This window comes from Pelophylax lessonae (genome assembly GCF_965119305.1).
Source record: "Pelophylax lessonae genome assembly, chromosome: 2".
In the NCBI taxonomy this organism is placed as follows: Eukaryota; Metazoa; Chordata; class Amphibia; order Anura; family Ranidae; genus Pelophylax; species Pelophylax lessonae.
The window spans coordinates 442,238,723-442,259,764 of NC_138769.1; positions in this window are offsets into that span (position 1 = coordinate 442,238,723).

Genomic DNA, 21,042 nt, shown 5'->3' on the forward strand with positions numbered 1-21,042 from the left:
GAAATCTCCCAATTTGAAGAACTTCCCCTCCAGTGAGGTGTAAAGTGATCAATGGCTATAAAAAGGGTATCCTTGGGGTCCCTATTATGAAATTTGTCATAGTGTTTAGAAACACTGTGAGAGGGGAACCCAGATTTAATATTAATAATGTGTTATTCTAACTTGTAGCTTATGGAAGATCATAAAGAAGATCATAAAGAAGATCATAAAGAAACACTGGCCTGTTATTAAAAATTACCCTATTTTAGGCCCAATATTACCATACCAACCTTAAGTGGTGTTTAGAGGAGCTCCATCCTTACGCAATATTGTGGCCCCAATGTTGTTAATCCAATAATAAGTCCAAGACCTTAAGGGTAGGGTTGAGTGGACACCTAGATGTCCGTGTTCGACGGGTTCGGCCGAACTTTAAAAAAAAGTTTGGGTCCGTGTCCCGGACTTTTACCGAACTTTTCCCGGACACCGAACCCCATTGAAGTCAATGGGGACCCGAACTTTAAGGCACTAAAATGGCTCTAAAACACCAATGGAAAGGGCTAGAGTGCTGCAAATGGCAGCAAAACGTAGTTAAGAGCATGGCAAGTGCTCTGCAAACAAATGTGGATAGGGAAATAACTTAAAACAACAAAAAAAAAACAGAAAAATAAAACAATGTTCTTCATCTCTGAAGGACGAGGCCCATATGGAGTAGGAGGGAGGTTGAGGTGGTGGTGGATGTGGCGGTGTCATAGGCGTGCGCACAGGGTGTGCCTGGTGTACCTGGGCACACCCTAATCACCTAGGGCACATAGCATTATCGCTCTGTTTGCCAGTGAGGAGATGGGAAAGATCTCCCTCGCACCTGCTCTGCTCTATTTCTCTTTGCCAGCAGGGAGAGTAATGTATCGGGGCCATGTACATGTAGGCAAACACATGCATGTGTATTTCAACTTTGGGGTGCACACCCTAATGCAATAGGCTGCGCACACCTATGGGCGGTGTAGGTGGAAGCGGCGGTGGAGGAGGACCAGGGCCGGATTAAGAGCATCATGGTCTTGGTGCTGAGGATTTTGAAGGGCCTTAAGGGCCGTGCCTTGGCATGCACCCAGAGGAGTAAAGGTGCAGCCATGCATGCCTAATTCAACATGGGATGCTGTCTCTGAAACCCATAAACACATCCATGCATCGGCAACTGTCCCTCCTTGTCCGGCCTTCGCGCTGTGTGGGGAGGTTCTGAGGGTGCTGCCTGGGGAAGCGAGCATAGAAGCCAGACTTCTGTGTTTACAAGTGACAGAAGAGCGGTCACAGTGAATATGGCCAACCCGGGGCCTATATAAAAGGTAGGGGCCTGCATGGAGCTGCAGCTCCAATAGCCCCTACGTTAATCTGGCCCTGAGGAGGAGGACGAGGTAGCCAACACTGCTTCTTTTCACAAATTTTAAATGAGGGTACACCCCAAAAGAGTGAGAAAGAGCAAAAATGGAACAATGGCTGGGTAAGGTCGGTATCCATTGCTATTCTGCACAAGGTACGGAAAAGTCCCGTGGGATCCATGCCTGGTTCATTTTAATGAACGTGAGCTTGTCCACATTGTCTCTGGACAGGCGGCTGCAGATTCAGATAATACACTGGCTGCAGGGCACGCCAGCACCTCCAAGGCGTAAAGGGCAAGCTCAGGCCATGTGCCCAATTTGGAGACCCAGAAGTTGAAGGGGGCAGACCCCTCATTCACTACATGTAGGCGTGTGCACACATACTGCTCCACCATGTTGGTAAAATGCTGCCTCCTGCTAAGACGTTCCATCTGAGCTGCTGGTGCTGCTGTTTGTTGTGGCGTGCTGACAAAGCTTTTCCACATTTCGGCCATGCTAACCCTGCCTTCTGAGGTGCTGGCGGTGCCCTGGTTGAGTTGGCGACCTCCTCCTCCTCCTCCTCTGCCTTGTGCTTCCACTGTGGCCCCGCTGTCAGATGGGAATGCCAGCAGCATCGCGTCTACCAGCGTGCGCTTGTACTCGCGCATCTTGCGATCGCGCTCCAGTGAGTGAATTAAGGACGGTACGTTGTCCTTGTAACGGGGATCCAGCAGCGTGGCCACCCAGTAATCAGCACAAGTTAGAATGTGGGCAACTCGGCGGTCGTTGTGGAGACACTGCAGCATGTAATCGCTCATGTGTGCCAGGCTGCCCAGAGGCGACGAAAGGCTGTCCTCTGTGGGAGGTGTATCGTCCGTGTCCTCTGTATCCCCCCAGCCACGCACCAGTGATGGCCATGAGCTGGCCTGGGTGCCACCCTGCTGTGAACATGGTTCCATCTCCTCCTCCAGCTCCTCCTCCTCCTCATCCTCCTCATCCTCCAGAACTGTGCCCCTGCTGGACAATTGTGTCCCTGGCGTTTGTGTGTGCAGGAACCCACCCTCGGAGCCCCTTGCAAATGACTGCCCTGAAAGCCTTTGAAATGTTACCTCTTCATCCTCCTCCTCCTCCTCCTCATCCTGTGCCACATCCTCTTCCATCATCGCCCGAATTGTTTTTTCAAGGAGGCATAGAAGTGGGATAGTTAAGCTGAGAACGGCGTCATTGCCACTGGCCATGTTGCTGGAGTACTCAAAACAGCGCAACAAGGCACACAGGTCTCGCATGGAGGCCCAGTTATTGGTGGTGAAGTGGTGCTGTTCCGCAGAGCGACTCACGCGTGCGTGCTGCAGCTGAAACTCCACTATGGCCTGCTGCTGCTCGCACAGTCTTTGCAGCATGTGCAAGGTGGAGTTCCACCTTGTGGGCACGTCACATATGAGGCGGTGAGCGGGAAGGCCGAAGTTACGCTGCAGCCCTGCCAGGCGAGCAGCAGCAGGGTGAGAACGCCGAAAGTGCGCACAGACGGCCCGCACTTTCTGCAGCAGCTCTGACATATCGGGGTAGTTTTTAAGGAACCTCTGCACCACCAAATTCAGCACATGCGCCAGGCAAGGGATGTGCGTCAAACCGGCTAGGCCCAGAGCTGCTATGAGATTTCGCCCTTTATCGCACACCACCAGGCCGGGCTTGAGGCTCGCTGGCAGCAACCACTCATTTGTCTGCTGTTCCATGCTCCTCCACAACTCCTGCGCGGTGTGTGGTTTGTCCCCCAAACAGGCAAGTTGTAAAACTGCCTGCTGTCGTTTAGCCCTGGCCGTGCTGAAGTTGGTGGTGAAGGTATTACGCTGTCCGGATGAGGAGGCGGTAGAGGATGAGGTAGCGGAGTAGGATGAGTTAGGAACAGGAGGCAAACTGAAGCGCCCTGCAATCCTCGGTGGTGGAAGGACATGTGCCAAATTGCTATCCGCCTCAGGCCCATCCGCCACTGCATTTACCCAGTGTGCCGTTAGGGAGATATAACGCCCCTGACCGTGCTTACTGGTCCACGTATCGGTAGTTAGGTGGACCTTGGCACAGATGGCATTGCGCAGTGCACACCTGATTTTTTCCCCCACTTGGTTGTGCAGGGAAGGGATGGCTTGCCTGGAAAAGTAGTGGCGGCTGGGCACGACGTACTGTGGGACAGCCACCGACATAAGCTTTTTAAAACTGGGCGTCTCCACCAGACGGAATGACAGCATTTCAAAGGCCAATAATTGTGAAATGCTGGCATTCAGGGCCAGGGATCGCGGGTGGGTAGGGGGGTACTTCCTCTTCCTCTCAAGTGTTTGGGAGATGGAAAGCTGAACGCTTCCACGGGACATTGTGGAGATGGTTGTTGGTGACCCAGGTGGTGGTGTTGCTGACAGATCGTCTGTTTGCAGGGTGGCAGGTGCCGGTATGACTACAGAGGTGGCTGGAGCGGCCGAGACTGCAGCAGAAGAGGAAGCAGGATGAGCCAGAGACGTTTCTTGGTTTTGAAGGTGTGTACTCCACTGCAGCTCGTGCTTTGCACTTAGATGCCTGATCATGCAGGTTGTGTTCAGGTTGAGAAGGTTTATGCCTCGCTTCAGGCTCTGATTGCACAGGGTGCAAACCACTCGTGTCCTGTCATCAGCACATTTTCTAAAGAACTTCCACGCTAGAGAACTCTTTTGAGCTGACTTTGGTGCGCTCGTTCCCTTGCTGCGTTGGGCAGTAGCAGGCGTAGTGTCTAGGGCACGGCCGCTCCGCTTCTGCACCCTGCTCCCTCTTCTGCTGTGCTGGTGGCTCTGTGCGACCACCGCCTCTTCCTCCAAACTACTCAGGTCACCTGCATGACCTTCATTCCATGTGAGGTCGAGGACCTCATCGTCCTCCACATCATCTTCCACCCAGTCTTCACCCCTGCCCTCCCTGTCGGTCTCCACAATGCTGAACGCCGCAGCAGTTGGCACCTGCATTTCGTCATCATCGGAGACGTGCTGTGATGGTCCTTCCATGTACTCATCTTGAGAAATAAGTGGTTGGGCATCGCTGCACTCAATCTCTTCCACTTCTGGGGCAGGGCTAGGTGGATGGCCCTGGGAAACCCTGCTGACAGAGTCCTCAAAAAGAATAAGAGACTGCTCTATGGCTTGGGGCTCAGACTGCTTGCCTGATTTGCAAGGGGGTGAGGTGAAAGACGGTTGGACATTGGCTGCAGGTGCCAACTCTGACCTTTCTGCAGTAGACTGGGTGGGAGACAATGTGAAGGAACTGGAGGCACTGTCAGCAGCAAACCAATCTACTATCGCCTCTCTGTGTTCTGGCCTCATCACTTCTAGAGGCGTATGATGCCCTACCAAATACTGATGCAGGTTCTGTCGCCTACTCACACTTGAGGAAGGTGTTTCACTTGTGCGTGTAGCTGGCACAGATCGACCACGTCCTCTCCTTGCAACAGGAGCTCTAGCAGCAGCACCACCACGACCCAGGCCACGGCCCCTATTTGACGCTCTCCTCATATTTCTGAAATTTAAGATCTTGCCCTAGAAAGGTCTTTATTGAATAGCGGAACAAAAGAACAACAGTATCGCACGGGTGTATCTCACAGTCAATATGCAAACTATGCCGCAATTTAATGTTTTTTACACCAAAAGGGTGTGTATTGAATAGCGGAATAGGATAAAAAACTGTGTATCTCACACGTACAAACACAGACTAGGCCCGATTAAATTTTTTCCTACCCTAAAGGGAGGATGAGGAAGAGGAGTATGGAACAGGCAGCACCCGCAAATCTTCAGAAGTATGAGATGAACCCCAAAAACTTGGAAAGGTGGATCTCACACGTACCGACACAGACTATTCCGCAATTTAATTGAGCCACAAAGGTTTTTATTGAATAGCGGAATAGGAAATATGATCAAAAAAAAGTGTATGTTTTTCACACGTACAGAAGCACACTAGGCCCCAATTACTATTGTTTGTACACCTAAAAGGATGGATGAGGAGGAGGAGGAGGAGGAGGAGGAGTATAGAACAGGCAGCACCCTCAAAGCTTCAGAAGTATGAGATGAACCCCAAAAACTTGGAAAGGTGGATCTCACACGTACAGACACAGACTATTCCGCAATTTAATTGAGCCCCAAAGGTTTTTATTGAATAGCGGAATAGGAAATATGATCAAAAAAAAGTGTATGTTTTTCACACGTACAGAAGCACACTAGGCCCCAATTACTATTGTTTGTATACCTAAAAGGATGGATGAGGAGGAGGAGGAGGAGGAGGAGTATAGAACAGGCAGCACCCTCAAAGCTTCAGAAGTATGAGATGAACCCCAAAAACTTGGAAAGGTGGATCTCACACGTACCGACACAGACTATTCCGCAATTTAATTGAGCCCCAAAGGTTTTTATTGAATAGCGGAATAGGAAATATGATCAAAAAAAAGTGTATGTTTTTCACACGTACAGAAGCACACTAGGCCCCAATTACTATTGTTTGTACACCTAAAAGGATGGATGAGGAAGAGGAGGAGGAGGAGTATAGAACAGGCAGCACCCTCAAAGCTTCAGAAGTATGAGATGAACCCCAAAAACTTGGAAAGGTGGATATCACACGTACCGACACAGACTATTCCGCAATTTAATTGAGCCCCAAAGGATTTTATTGAATAGCGGAATAGGAAATATGATCAAAAAAAAGTGTATGTTTTTCACACGTACAGAAGCACACTAGGCCCCAATTACTATTGTTTGTACACCTAAAAGGATGGATGAGGAGGAGGAGGAGGAGGAGTATAGAACAGGCAGCACCCTCAAAGCTTCAGAAGTATGAGATGAACCCCAAAAACTTGGAAAGGTGGATCTCACACGTACCGACACAGACTATTCCGCAATTTAATTGAGCCCCAAAGGTTTTTATTGAATAGCGGAATAGGAAATATGATAAAAAAAAAGTGTATGTTTTTCACACGTACAGAAGCACACTAGGCCCCAATTACTATTGTTTGTACACCTAAAAGGATGGATGAGGAAGAGGAGGAGGAGGAGTATAGAACAGGCAGCACCCTCAAAGCTTCAGAAGTATGAGATGAACCCCAAAAACTTGGAAAGGTGGATCTCACACGTACAGACACAGACTATTCCGCAATTTAATTGAGCCCCAAAGGTTTTTATTGAATAGCGGAATAGGAAATATGATCAAAAAAATGTGTATGTTTTTCACACGTACAGAAGCACACTAGGCCCCAATTACTATTGTTTGTACACCTAAAAGGATGGATGAGGAGGAGGAGGAGGCGGAGTATAGAACAGGCAGCACCCTCAAAGCTTCAGAAGTATGAGATGAACCCCAAAAACTTGGAAAGGTGGATCTCACACGTACCGACACAGACTATTCCGCAATTTAATTGAGCCCCAAAGGTTTTTATTGAATAGCGGAATAGGAAATATGATCAAAAAAAAGTGTATGTTTTTCACACGTACAGAAGCACACTAGGCCCCAATTACTATTGTTTGTACACCTAAAAGGATGGATGAGGAAGAGGAGGAGGAGGAGTATAGAACAGGCAGGAGCCTCAAAGCTTCAGAAGTATGAGATGAACCCCAAAAACTTGGAAAGGTGGATCTCACACGTACCGACACAGACTATTCCGCAATTTAATTGAGCCCCAAAGGTTTTTATTGAATAGCGGAATAGGAAATATGATCAAAAAAAAGTGTATGTTTTTCACACGTACAGAAGCACACTAGGCCCCAATTACTATTGTTTGTACACCTAAAAGGATGGATGAGGAGGAGGAGGAGGAGGAGGAGTATAGAACAGGCAGCACCCTCAAAGCTTCAGAAGTATGAGATGAACCCCAAAAACGTGGAAAGGTGGATCTCACACGTACCGACACAGACTATTCCGCAATTTAATTGAGCCCCAAAGGTTTTTATTGAATAGCGGAATAGGAAATATGATCAAAAAAAAGTGTATGTTTTTCACACGTACAGAAGCACACTAGGCCCCAATTACTATTGTTTGTACACCTAAAAGGATGGATGAGGAGGAGGAGGAGGAGGAGTATAGAACAGGCAGCACCCTCAAAGCTTCAGAAGTATGAGATGAACCCCAAAAACTTGGAAAGGTGGATCTCACACGTACCGACACAGACTATTCCGCAATTTAATTGAGCCCCAAAGGTTTTTATTGAATAGCGGAATAGGAAATATGATAAAAAAAAAGTGTATGTTTTTCACACGTACAGAAGCACACTAGGCCCCAATTACTATTGTTTGTACACCTAAAAGGATGGATGAGGAAGAGGAGGAGGAGGAGTATAGAACAGGCAGCACCCTCAAAGCTTCAGAAGTATGAGATGAACCCCAAAAACTTGGAAAGGTGGATCTCACACGTACAGACACAGACTATTCCGCAATTTAATTGAGCCCCAAAGGTTTTTATTGAATAGCGGAATAGGAAATATGATCAAAAAAATGTGTATGTTTTTCACACGTACAGAAGCACACTAGGCCCCAATTACTATTGTTTGTACACCTAAAAGGATGGATGAGGAGGAGGAGGAGGCGGAGTATAGAACAGGCAGCACCCTCAAAGCTTCAGAAGTATGAGATGAACCCCAAAAACTTGGAAAGGTGGATCTCACACGTACCGACACAGACTATTCCGCAATTTAATTGAGCCCCAAAGGTTTTTATTGAATAGCGGAATAGGAAATATGATCAAAAAAAAGTGTATGTTTTTCACACGTACAGAAGCACACTAGGCCCCAATTACTATTGTTTGTACACCTAAAAGGATGGATGAGGAAGAGGAGGAGGAGGAGTATAGAACAGGCAGGACCCTCAAAGCTTCAGAAGTATGAGATGAACCCCAAAAACTTGGAAAGGTGGATCTCACACGTACCGACACAGACTATTCCGCAATTTAATTGAGCCCCAAAGGTTTTTATTGAATAGCGGAATAGGAAATATGATCAAAAAAAAGTGTATGTTTTTCACACGTACAGAAGCACACTAGGCCCCAATTACTATTGTTTGTACACCTAAAAGGATGGATGAGGAGGAGGAGGAGGAGGAGGAGTATAGAACAGGCAGCACCCTCAAAGCTTCAGAAGTATGAGATGAACCCCAAAAACGTGGAAAGGTGGATCTCACACGTACCGACACAGACTATTCCGCAATTTAATTGAGCCCCAAAGGTTTTTATTGAATAGCGGAATAGGAAATATGATCAAAAAAAAGTGTATGTTTTTCACACGTACAGAAGCACACTAGGCCCCAATTACTATTGTTTGTACACCTAAAAGGATGGATGAGGAAGAGGAGGAGGAGGAGTATAGAACAGGCAGCACCCTCAAAGCTTCAGAAGTATGAGATGAACCCCAAAAACTTGGAAAGGTGGATCTCACACGTACAGACACAGACTATTCCGCAATTTAATTGAGCCCCAAAGGTTTTTATTGAATAGCGGAATAGGAAATATGATCAAAAAAAAGTGTATGTTTTTCACACGTACAGAAGCACACTAGGCCCCAATTTCTATTGTTTGTACACCTAAAAGGATGGATGAGGAGGAGGAGGAGGAGGAGTATAGAACAGGCAGCACCCTCAAAGCTTCAGAAGTATGAGATGAACCCCAAAAACTTGGAAAGGTGGATCTCACACGTACCGACACAGACTATTCCGCAATTTAATTAAGCCCCAAAGGTTTTTATTGAATAGCGGAATAGGAAATATGATCAAAAAAAAGTGTATGTTTTTCACACGTACAGAAGCACACTAGGCCCCAATTACTATTGTTTGTACACCTAAAAGGATGGATGAGGAAGAGGAGGAAGAGGAGGAGGAGGAGTATAGAACAGGCAGCACCCTCAAAGCTTCAGAAGTATGAGATGAACCCCAAAAACTTGGAAAGGTGGATCTCACACGTACCGACACAGACTATTCCGCAATTTAATTGAGCCCCAAAGGTTTTTATTGAATAGCGGAATAGGAAATATGATCAAAAAAAAGTGTATGTTTTTCACACGTACAGAAGCACACTAGGCCCCAATTACTATTGTTTGTACACCTAAAAGGATGGATGAGGAGGAGGAGGAGTATAGAACAGGCAGCACCCTCAAAGCTTCAGAAGTATGAGATGAACCCCAAAAACTTGGAAAGGTGGATCTCACACGTACCGACACAGACTATTCCGCAATTTAATTGAGCCCCAAAGGTTTTTATTGAATAACGGAATAGGAAATATGATCAAAAAAAGTGTATGTTTTTCACACGTACAGAAGCACACTAGGCCCCAATTACTATTGTTTGTACACCTAAAAGGATGGATGAGGAGGAGGAGGAGGAGTATAGAACAGGCAGCACCCTCAAAGCTTCAGAAGTATGAGATTGTGTTCACTGTACCCCACAAAGATTGTGTTCACTGTACCCCACAAAGATTGTGTTCACTGTACCCCACAAAGGTTTTGTTCACTGCACCCCACAAAGATTGTGTTCACTGTACCCCACAAAGGTTTTGTTCACTGCACCCCACAAAGATTGTGTTCGCTGTACCCCACAAAGATTGTGTTCACTGCACCCCAAAAGGATTGTCTTCTCTGCACCCCACAAAGATTGTGTTCACTGTACCCCACAAAGGTTTTGTTCACTGTACCCCACAAAGATTGTGTTCACTGCACTCCAAAAGGATTGTCTTCACTGCACCTCACAAAGATTGTGTTCACTGTACCCCACAAAGGTTTTGTTCACTGCACCCCACAAAGATTGTGTTCACTGTACCCCACAAAGGTTTTGTTCACTGCACCCCACAAAGATTGTGTTCACTGTACCCCCCAAAGATTTTGTTCACTGCACCCCACAAGGATTGTTTGTCTTCACTGCACCCCACAAGGATTGTCTTCACTGCACCCCACAAGGATTGTCTTCACTGCACCCCACAAAGATTGTGTTCACTGCACCCCACAAAGGTTTTGTTCACTGCACCCCACAAAGATTGTGTTCACTGCACCCCACAAAGATTGTGTTCACTGTACCCCACAAAGATTGTGTTCACTGCACCCCAAAAGGATTGTCTTCTCTGCACCCCACAAAGATTGTGTTCACTGTACCCCACAAAGGTTTTGTTCACTGCACCCCACAAAGATTGTGTTCACTGTACCCCACAAAGGTTTTGTTCACTGCACCCACAAAGATTGTGTTCACTGTACCCCACAAAGATTGTGTTCACTGTACCCCACAAAGGTTTTGTTCACTGCACCCCACAAAGATTGTGTTCACTGTACCCCACAAAGGTTGTGTTCACTGCACCCCACAAAGATTGTGTTCACTGCACCCCACAAAGATTGTGTTCACTGTACCCCACAAAGGTTTTGTTCACTGCACCCCACAAAGGTTTTGTTCACTGCACCCCACAAAGATTGTGTTCACTGTACCCCACAAAGATTGTGTTCACTGCACCCCACAAAGATTGTGTTCACTGTACCCCACAAAGGTTTTGTTCACTGCACCCCACAAAGATTGTGTTCACTGTACCCCACAAAGATTGTGTTCACTGCACTCCAAAAGGATTGTCTTCACTGCACCCCAAAAAGATTGTGTTCACTGTACCCCACAAAGGTTTTGTTCACTGCACCCCACAAAGATTGTGTTCACTGTACCCCACAAAGGTTTTGTTCACTGCACCCCACAAAGATTGTGTTCACTGTACCCCCCAAAGATTTTGTTCACTGCACCCCACAAGGATTGTCTTCACTGCACCCCACAAGGATTGTCTTCACTGCACCCCACAAAGATTGTGCTCACTGTACCCCACAAAGATTTTGTTCACTGCACCCCACAAAGATTGTGTTCACTGTACCCCACAAAGATTTTGTTCACTGCACTCCAAAAGGATTGTCTTCACTGCACCCCACAAAGATTGTGTTCACTGTACCCCACAAAGGTTTTGTTCACTGCACCCCACAAAGATTGTGTTCACTGTACCCCACAAAGGTTTTGTTCACTGCACCCCACAAAGATTGTGTTCACTGTACCCCACAAAGATTGTGTTCACTGTACCCCACAAAGGTTTTGTTCACTGCACCCCACAAAGATTGTGTTCACTGTACCCCACAAAGGTTGTGTTCACTGCACCCCACAAAGGTTTTGTTCACTGCACCCCACAAAGATTGTGTTCACTGCACCCCACAAAGATTGTGTTCACTGTACCCCACAAAGGTTTTGTTCACTGCACCCCACAAAGATTGTGTTCACTGTACCCCACAAAGATTGTGTTCACTGCACTCCAAAAGGATTGTCTTCACTGCACCCCACAAAGATTGTGTTCACTGTACCCCACAAAGGTTTTGTTCACTGCACCCCACAAAGATTGTGTTCACTGTACCCCACAAAGGTTTTGTTCACTGCACCCCACAAAGATTGTGTTCACTGTACCCCCCAAAGATTTTGTTCACTGCACCCCACAAGGATTGTCTTCACTGCACCCCACAAGGATTGTCTTCTCTGCACCCCACAAAGATTGTGTTCACTGCACCCCACAAAGGTTTTGTTCACTGCACCCCACAAAGATTGTGTTCACTGTACCCCCCCAAAGATTTTGTTCACTGCACCCCACAAGGATTGTCTTCTCTGCACCCCACAAAGATTGTGTTCACTGTACCCCCCAAAGATTTTGTTCACTGCACCCCACAAGGATTGTCTTCACTGCACCCCACAAAGATTGTGTTCACTGTACCCCCACAAAGGTTTTGTTCACTGCACCCCACAAAGATTTTGTTCACTGCACTCCAAAAGGATTGTGTTCACTGCACCCCAAAAAGATTGTGTTCACTGCAGCCCACACACAGAAAAATGGATGTGGATCACTGACACCTGCCTATCTCCTATCCCACACCACACAGCAATATCGATTGTAGTTTGTAGAACACACTTTCCCTAAAATTCAGCAGACTCTGTCCCTAACAGGATTGAGAAGAGATCGTAGATCAGGAGAACTAAGTGCAGACCCCACCCCACACAGCAATATCGATTGTAGTTTGTAGAACACACTGACCCTATAATTCAGCAGACTCTATCCCTAAAATGCCTACAACTCGCCCTGCCTAAACACTCCGACCTGTCCCTCAATTCTATCCGGACACAAATGTTTTTTTCCTGCCTATCTTTCCCTAATCAGCAGCCAGCACGTTGATGTGTGCTCTGTCCCTGATCTAAGCAGCATAATGACGCCGCTGCGGCTGCCTCAAATTTATAAAGACTTGGTCACATGCTTCAGACGGCCAATCACAGCTACTGAGACATTTGCAGGCATGGCTGGGATGGCTTAAGGCACACCAGTTAAACGATTGTTGATTGGCTGTTGAAAGCCCGCCATGAAAAGAGCGCCAAAGCATGCAATACATCACTAAACACTAATATTAAATCTGGGTTCCCCTCTCACAGTTTTTCTAAACACTATGACATATTTCATAATAGGGACTTTGGCGCACTTTAGCGCAACTTTTTTATGTACTAATTGTATAAGCCTGGCCTCAGAAGGCAGAAAAATGTGAGAAGAAAAAATAGAGTTCCTATTAACAGTTTGAAATAGCCCAGGGATTAAATAAATGCAAAATTTGAAAAAAACTTAAATCCATAAAGATTTGAATTACAGTAAGTAACTGTCATCATCATAACAATAGCCGTAGCAGCCCGCATGGCTGCTGTGTGGACTGGGGTAGGAGAGGTTCCCATTGGGGAGAAAACTAAACTTGCAAGAGCTCTTTCTTGGCCCCTGTCCTGACAGGAAGTGCTTTTTGAGGTCACAAATAAGTGTTTTGCTTCTACAGTGTGTTCATATGTTGCAGTCTGTAGAACAATCAGAAGCCCAGGAGGTGATAGTTTCAGAGTCCGACCACCATCGGCTCTGGGACAAACAGGCACTATCCAAGCAATATCTCCAGCTTTTTGGAACGGTTCCATACAACGTGACTTTTAAAATATTTGCATTCTGTTAACCACTTGCCGACCGCCCGCCGCATATATACTGCAGCAGGCTGGCTTGGCTGCCCGAACCGCTCTCGTCCCCACTAGGCAGCGGTGATGCCAATCCACAGGACTTGCGGCACCAATTGCCGCAAGCCATCCGCAATCGCTCCCCGCTGAGAGAGAAGAACGGTCAGCTGTTGTAAACACAGCTGACCGTTCTTCTCTCTGAAATGATCACAGAGCACCTATGATCCTTCTATATAGGATCACAGGTCTCTTTGATCGTTTCACAAGTCCCTCCCCCACAGTTAGAAAACACTCCCCTAAGCTCACAATTAACCCTTTGATCACCCCTAGGTTCACCCCTTCCCTGCCAGTGTCATTATTACAGTAACAGTGCATATTTTCAGCACTGATTACTGTAGTAATGTCACTGGTCCCCCAAAAGTGTCAAATATGTCAGTTAGGGGTCCGATCTGTCCACGGCAATGTCGCAGTCCCGCTAAAAATCACAGATCACCGCCATTACTAGTAAAGGAAAAAAAATGACATACATCTTTCCCCTAGTTTGTAGACTTGATAACTTCTGCGCAAACCAATAAAAATACGCTTTTTGGGATTTTTTTTTACCAAAAATATGTAGCAGAATACAAATTGGCCTAAAATGATTAAAAAAAAGGGCATCAATTTTATTTAGGTACAGCGTCGCATGACCACGCAATTGTGAATTTAGGCCACAGCATCTTCTGGATACAGAAGGGCTGTGATGATCTCTTCCTGGAATTTTAGGAAGGATCCACTTCTTCCTGATGCTTTGTATAGCACATAAGCGTTCAGCAGAGCAAATTGGAATAAGCATACCGATACTTTTATGTACCAGAGTCTGGCCTTATGGACAATTAAGTATGATGCCATCATCTGGTCTTTGAAGTCCACCCTCCCATGTTAAGGTTGTATTCGTGGACACAGAGGGGATTCTCAACAACACCAGCCACTGTTGTAATTTGGCAGTCATATCTGCGTGAATGGAAGACAGCATGAAAACATTCACTGCAAGCCATTTATTGCACTTCAAGCAGGCTCTTTCCCCTGTCTAAGTTCGGAATCTACAAGCCGTTGGGGGAAGCCCCGGCGATTAGGTCACACAGTGCCACATGCGCCAATTCCAGAATCAAAAAGGCGACTAAAAAGTGGCACGCTTATGTAATAATTGTCCATGTTTAAATGGTACCCCTTTCTGAATAAGGGTGACACCAAGTCCCAAACAATCTTGCTGCTACTCCCTATGTAGTCTGGGCAGTCGGTGGGCTCCACACTGCTATCTTTTCCCTTGTAAATCTGGAAACTACATGTATAGCCTGTTGCCCTGTCACAGAGCTGATACATCTTGACCCCATATCTGGCATGCTTGCTGGGGAGTAACTGTTTGAAAACAAGGTGGCCAGAAAATTTAATCAGGGACTCATCAACGCAGACAGCTTGTTGGGGCGAATACAAGGCTGCAAACGTTTGGTTGAACTGATTTACGAGGGGCTTCATTTTGCGGAGCCGGTCATATCCAGGGTCACCCCGAGGACGAAAGAGTTCAGTGTCATTGAAATGCATGATCCACAAGATTTGCTCGTATCTAGTCCTGGGCATGGCAGCAGAGAACACGGGCATATGATGAATTGGGTCAGGGGACCAATATGAACGCAACTCACTCTTTTTAGTAATGCCCATGATGAGGGATGGGCCCAGAAAGGTTTTCAAGTGGTACGTTATCATGCAAATTCTCTGGCGAGGGTCAAATCTGGGTTTGCGGCGATAAATTGATTGGCAAAAAAAAATTGCTTTGGTCCACAATAGATCTTCCATGAAAAACAGCTCATAAAACCAATCGGCTGTTTCCACCCACCTGAATTCCGGGTTGGCCAGTGAATGGGGGAAGTACGGGCGCTGCAGAGGTGGTGGGCTCCAAATCAGGATTTGCAAGTGCATCAGGAAGGACACTATGGGCTCTACGGGCCTGTCTTCAAATTCTTGGTGGCTGCGGGACACTACTTAGCCGGCTTTTCTATCACTGATCTTAATCTACCTTAAATGTAAGTTGCTACTATTTTTTAATAAAATTGTATGGAAATACTGCACAAGAGCCTCTCTTTTCTGTCCTGCGTCCCATCCGGAGAGCTCCTAAGATGCCCTGTACCCCCCTAGAAGGCAATTGGATCGCCAGGATTCCACGCCATAGACGGTATCACCGGATACTCGGGCACTCCACTAACTAACCACCCCTACCTGGATGACTACTGGATGGTCAGGAGTAGTGTTGAGCGAACACGGACTGTATTATTCGTGTTCGTACCGAATAATTGGATTTTTTGTACCCGAACACGGACACGGACACTTTACTGTATGTTCGGGTAAAAATCCGTGTTCGGTCGTTTTATTTCCGGGTTTTGCATGCTTTGGCGCTCTTTTCATGGCGGGCTTTCAACAGCCAATCAACAATCGTTTAACTGGTGTGCCTTAAGCCATCCCAGCCATGCCTGCAAATGTCTCAGTAGCTGTGATTGGCCGTCTGAAGCATGTGACCAAGTCTTTATAAGTTCGAGGCAGCCGCAGCGGCGTCATTATGCTGCTTAGATTCAGGGACAGAGCACACATCAACGTGCTGGCTGCTGATTAGGGAAAGATAGGCAGGAAAAAACCATTTGTGTCCGGATAGAATTGAGGGACAGGTCGGAGTGTTTAGGCAGGGCGAGTTGTAGGCATTTTAGGGATAGAGTCTGCTGAATTATATAGGGTCAGTGTCTTCTACAAACTACAATCGATATTGCTGTGTGGGGGGTGGGGTGAATCTGCACTCAATCCTGATCTACGATCTCTTCTCAATCCTGTTAGGGACAGAGTCTGCTGAGTTTTAGGGAAACTGTGTTCTACAAACTACAATCGATATTGCTGTGTGGGGGGTGGGGTGAATCTGCACTCAATCCTGATCTACGATCTCTTCTCAATCCTGTTAGGGACAGAGTCTGCTGAATTTTAGGGAAACTGTGTTCTACAAACTACAATCGATATTGCTGTGTGGGGGGTGGGGTGAATCTGCACTCAATCCTGATCTACGATCTCTTCTCAATCCTGTTAGGGACAGAGTCTGCTGAATTTTAGGGAAACTGTGTTCTACAAACTACAATCGATATTGCTGTGTGGTGTGGGATTGGAGATAGGCAGGTGTCAGTGATCCACATCCATTTTTCTGTGTGTGAGCTGCAGTGAACACAATCTTTTTGGGCTGCAGTGAACACAATCTTTTTGGGCTGCAGTGAACACAATCTTTTTGGGCTGCAGTGAACACAATCTTTTTGGGCTGCAGTGAACACAATCTTTTTGGGGTGCAGTGAACAAAATCTTTTTGGGGTGCAGTGAACACAATCCTTTTTGGTGTGCAGTGAACACAATCTTTGTGGGGTGCAGTGAACAAAATCCTTTGTGGGGTGCAGTGAACACAATCTTTTTGGGGTGCAGTGAACAAAATCCTTTTTGGGGTGCAGTGAACAACATCCTTTTTGGGGTGCAGTGAACACAATCTTTTTGGGGTGCAGTGAACAAAATCCTTTGTGGGGTGCAGTGAACACAATCTTTTTGGGGTGCAGTGAACACAATCTTTTTGGGGTGGAGTGAACAACATCCTTTTTGGGGTGCAGTGAACAAAATCCTTTTTGGGGTGCAGTGAACACAATCTTTTTGGGGTGCAGTGAACACAATCTTTGTGGGGTGCAGTGAACACAATCTTTTTGGGGTGGAGTGAACAACATCCTTTTTGGGGTGCAGTGAACAACATCCTTTTTGGGGTGCAGTGAACACAATCTTTTTGGGGTGCAGTGAACACAATCTTTGTGGGGTACAGTGAACAGAATCTTTGTGGGGTGCAGTGAACACAATCTTTGGGGGGTACAGTGAACACAATCTTTGTGAGGTGCAGTGAACACAATCTTTGTGGGGTGCAGTGAACACAATCATTGTGGGGTGCAGTGAACTCAATCTTTGTGGGGTACAGTGAACACAATCTCATACTGAAGGTTTGAGGGTGCTGCCTGTTCCATACTCCCCCTACTCCTCATCTAGCCTTTTAGGGGTACAAACAATAGTAATTGGGGCCTAGTGTGGTTGTGTACGTGTGATATACATACACTTTTTTGGGATCATATTTTCTATTCCGCTATTTAATCAAAAACCTTTGGGGATCAGTTAAATTGGGGGATAGTCTGTGTTGGTACGTGTGAGAGAGATCCACCTTTCCAAGTTGTTGGGGTTCATCTCATACTTCTGAAGGTTTGAGGGTGCTGCCTGTTCCATACTCCCCCTACTCCTAGCCTTTTAGGGGTACAAACAATAGTAATTGGGGCCTAGTGTGGTTGTGTACGTGTGATATACATACACTTTTTTGGGATCATATTTTCTATTCCGCTATTTAATCAAAAACCTTTGGGGATCAGTTAAATTGGGGGATAGTCTGTGTTGGTACGTGTGAGAGAGATCCACCTTTCCAAGTTGTTGGGGTTCATCTCATACTTCTGAAGGTTTGAGGGTGCTGCCTGTTCCATACTCCCCCTACTCCTAGCCTTTTAGGGGTACAAACAATAGTAATTGGGGCCTAGTGTGGTTGTGTACGTGTGATATACATACACTTTTTTGGGATCATATTTTCTATTCCGCTATTTAATCAAAAACCTTTGGGGATCAGTTAAATTGGGGGATAGTCTGTGTTGGTACGTGTGAGAGAGATCCACCTTTCCAAGTTGTTGGGGTTCATCTCATACTTCTGAAGGTTTGAGGGTGCTGCCTGTTCCATACTCCCCCTACTCCTAGCCTTTTAGGGGTACAAACAATAGTAATTGGGGCCTAGTGTGGTTGTGTACGTGTGATATACATACACTTTTTTGGGATCATATTTTCTATTCCGCTATTTAATCAAAAACCTTTGGGGATCAGTTAAATTGGGGGATAGTCTGTGTTGGTACGTGTGAGAGAGATCCACCTTTCCAAGTTGTTGGGGTTCATCTCATACTTCTGAAGGTTTGAGGGTGCTGCCTGTTCCATACTCCCCCTACTCCTAGCCTTTTAGGGGTACAAACAATAGTAATTGGGGCCTAGTGTGGTTGTGTACGTGTGATATACATACACTTTTTTGGGATCATATTTTCTATTCCGCTATTTAATCAAAAACCTTTGGGGATCAGTTAAATTGGGGGATAGTCTGTGTTGGTACGTGTGAGAGAGATCCACCTTTCCAAGTTGTTGGGGTTCATCTCATACTTCTGAAGGTTTGAGGGTGCTGCCTGTTCCATACTCCCCCTACTCCTAGCCTTTTAGGGGTACAAACAATAGTAATTGGGGCCTAGTGTGGTTGTGTACGTGTGATATACATACACTTTTTTGGGATCATATTTTCTATTCCGCTATTTAATCAAAAACCTTTGGGGATCAGTTAAATTGGGGGATAGTCTGTGTTGGTACGTGTGAGAGAGATCCACCTTTCCAAGTTGTTGGGGTTCATCTCATACTTCTGAAGGTTTGAGGGTGCTGCCTGTTCCATACTCCCCCTACTCCTAGCCTTTTAGGGGTACAAACAATAGTAATTGGGGCCTAGTGTGGTTGTGTACGTGTGATATACATACACTTTTTTGGGATCATATTTTCTATTCCGCTATTTAATCAAAAACCTTTGGGGATCAGTTAAATTGGGGGATAGTCTGTGTTGGTACGTGTGAGAGAGATCCACCTTTCCAAGTTGTTGGGGTTCATCTCATACTTCTGAAGGTTTGAGGGTGCTGCCTGTTCCATACTCCCCCTACTCCTAGCCTTTTAGGGGTACAAACAATAGTAATTGGGGCCTAGTGTGGTTGTGTACGTGTGATATACATACACTTTTTTGGGATCATATTTTCTATTCCGCTATTTAATCAAAAACCTTTGGGGATCAGTTAAATTGGGGGATAGTCTGTGTTGGTACGTGTGAGAGAGATCCACCTTTCCAAGTTGTTGGGGTTCATCTCATACTTCTGAAGGTTTGAGGGTGCTGCCTGTTCCATACTCCCCCTACTCCTAGCCTTTTAGGGGTACAAACAATAGTAATTGGGGCCTAGTGTGGTTGTGTACGTGTGATATACATACACTTTTTTGGGATCATATTTTCTATTCCGCTATTTAATCAAAAACCTTTGGGGATCAGTTAAATTGGGGGATAGTCTGTGTTGGTACGTGTGAGAGAGATCCACCTTTCCAAGTTGTTGGGGTTCATCTCATACTTCTGAAGGTTTGAGGGTGCTGCCTGTTCCATACTCCCCCTACTCCTAGCCTTTTAGGGGTACAAACAATAGTAATTGGGGCCTAGTGTGGTTGTGTACGTGTGATATACATACACTTTTTTGGGATCATATTTTCTATTCCGCTATTTAATCAAAAACCTTTGGGGATCAGTTAAATTGGGGGATAGTCTGTGTTGGTACGTGTGAGAGAGATCCACCTTTCCAAGTTGTTGGGGTTCATCTCATACTTCTGAAGGTTTGAGGGTGCTGCCTGTTCCATACTCCCCCTACTCCTAGCCTTTTAGGGGTACAAACAATAGTAATTGGGGCCTAGTGTGGTTGTGTACGTGTGATATACATACACTTTTTTGGGATCATATTTTCTATTCCGCTATTTAATCAAAAACCTTTGGGGATCAGTTAAATTGGGGGATAGTCTGTGTTGGTACGTGTGAGAGAGATCCACCTTTCCAAGTTGTTGGGGTTCATCTCATACTTCTGAAGGTTTGAGGGTGCTGCCTGTTCCATACTCCCCCTACTCCTAGCCTTTTAGGGGTACAAACAATAGTAATTGGGGCCTAGTGTGGTTGTGTACGTGTGATATACATACACTTTTTTGGGATCATATTTTCTATTCCGCTATTTAATCAAAAACCTTTGGGGATCAGTTAAATTGGGGGATAGTCTGTGTTGGTACGTGTGAGAGAGATCCACCTTTCCAAGTTGTTGGGGTTCATCTCATACTTCTGAAGGTTTGAGGGTGCTGCCTGTTCCATACTCCCCCTACTCCTAGCCTTTTAGGGGTACAAACAATAGTAATTGGGGCCTAGTGTGGTTGTGTACGTGTGATATACATACACTTTTTTGGGATCATATTTTCTATTCCGCTATTTAATCAAAAACCTTTGGGGATCAGTTAAATTGGGGGATAGTCTGTGTTGGTACGTGTGAGAGAGATCCACCTTTCCAAGTTGTTGGGGTTCATCTCATACTTCTGAAGGTTTGAGGGTGCTGCCTGTTCCATACTCCCCCTACTCCTCATCTAGCCTTTTAGGGGTACAAACAATAGTAATTGGGGCCCAGTGTGGTTGTGTACGTGTGATATACATACACTTTTTTTGGATCATATTTTCTATTCCGCTATTTAATTTAACTGGGCCTCCATGCGAGACCTGTGTGCCTTGTTGCGCTGTTTTGAGTACTCCACCAACATGGCCAGTGGCAATGACGCCGTTCTCAGCTTAACTATCCCACTTCTATGCCTCCTTGAAAAAACAATTCGGGCGATGATGGAAGAGGATGTGGCACAGGATGAGGAGGAGGAGGAGGATGAAGAGGTAACATTTCCAAGGCTTTCAGGGCAGTCATTCGCAAGGGGCTCCGAGGGTGGGTTCCTGCACACGCAAACGCCAGGGACGCAATTGTCCAGCAGGGGCACAGTTC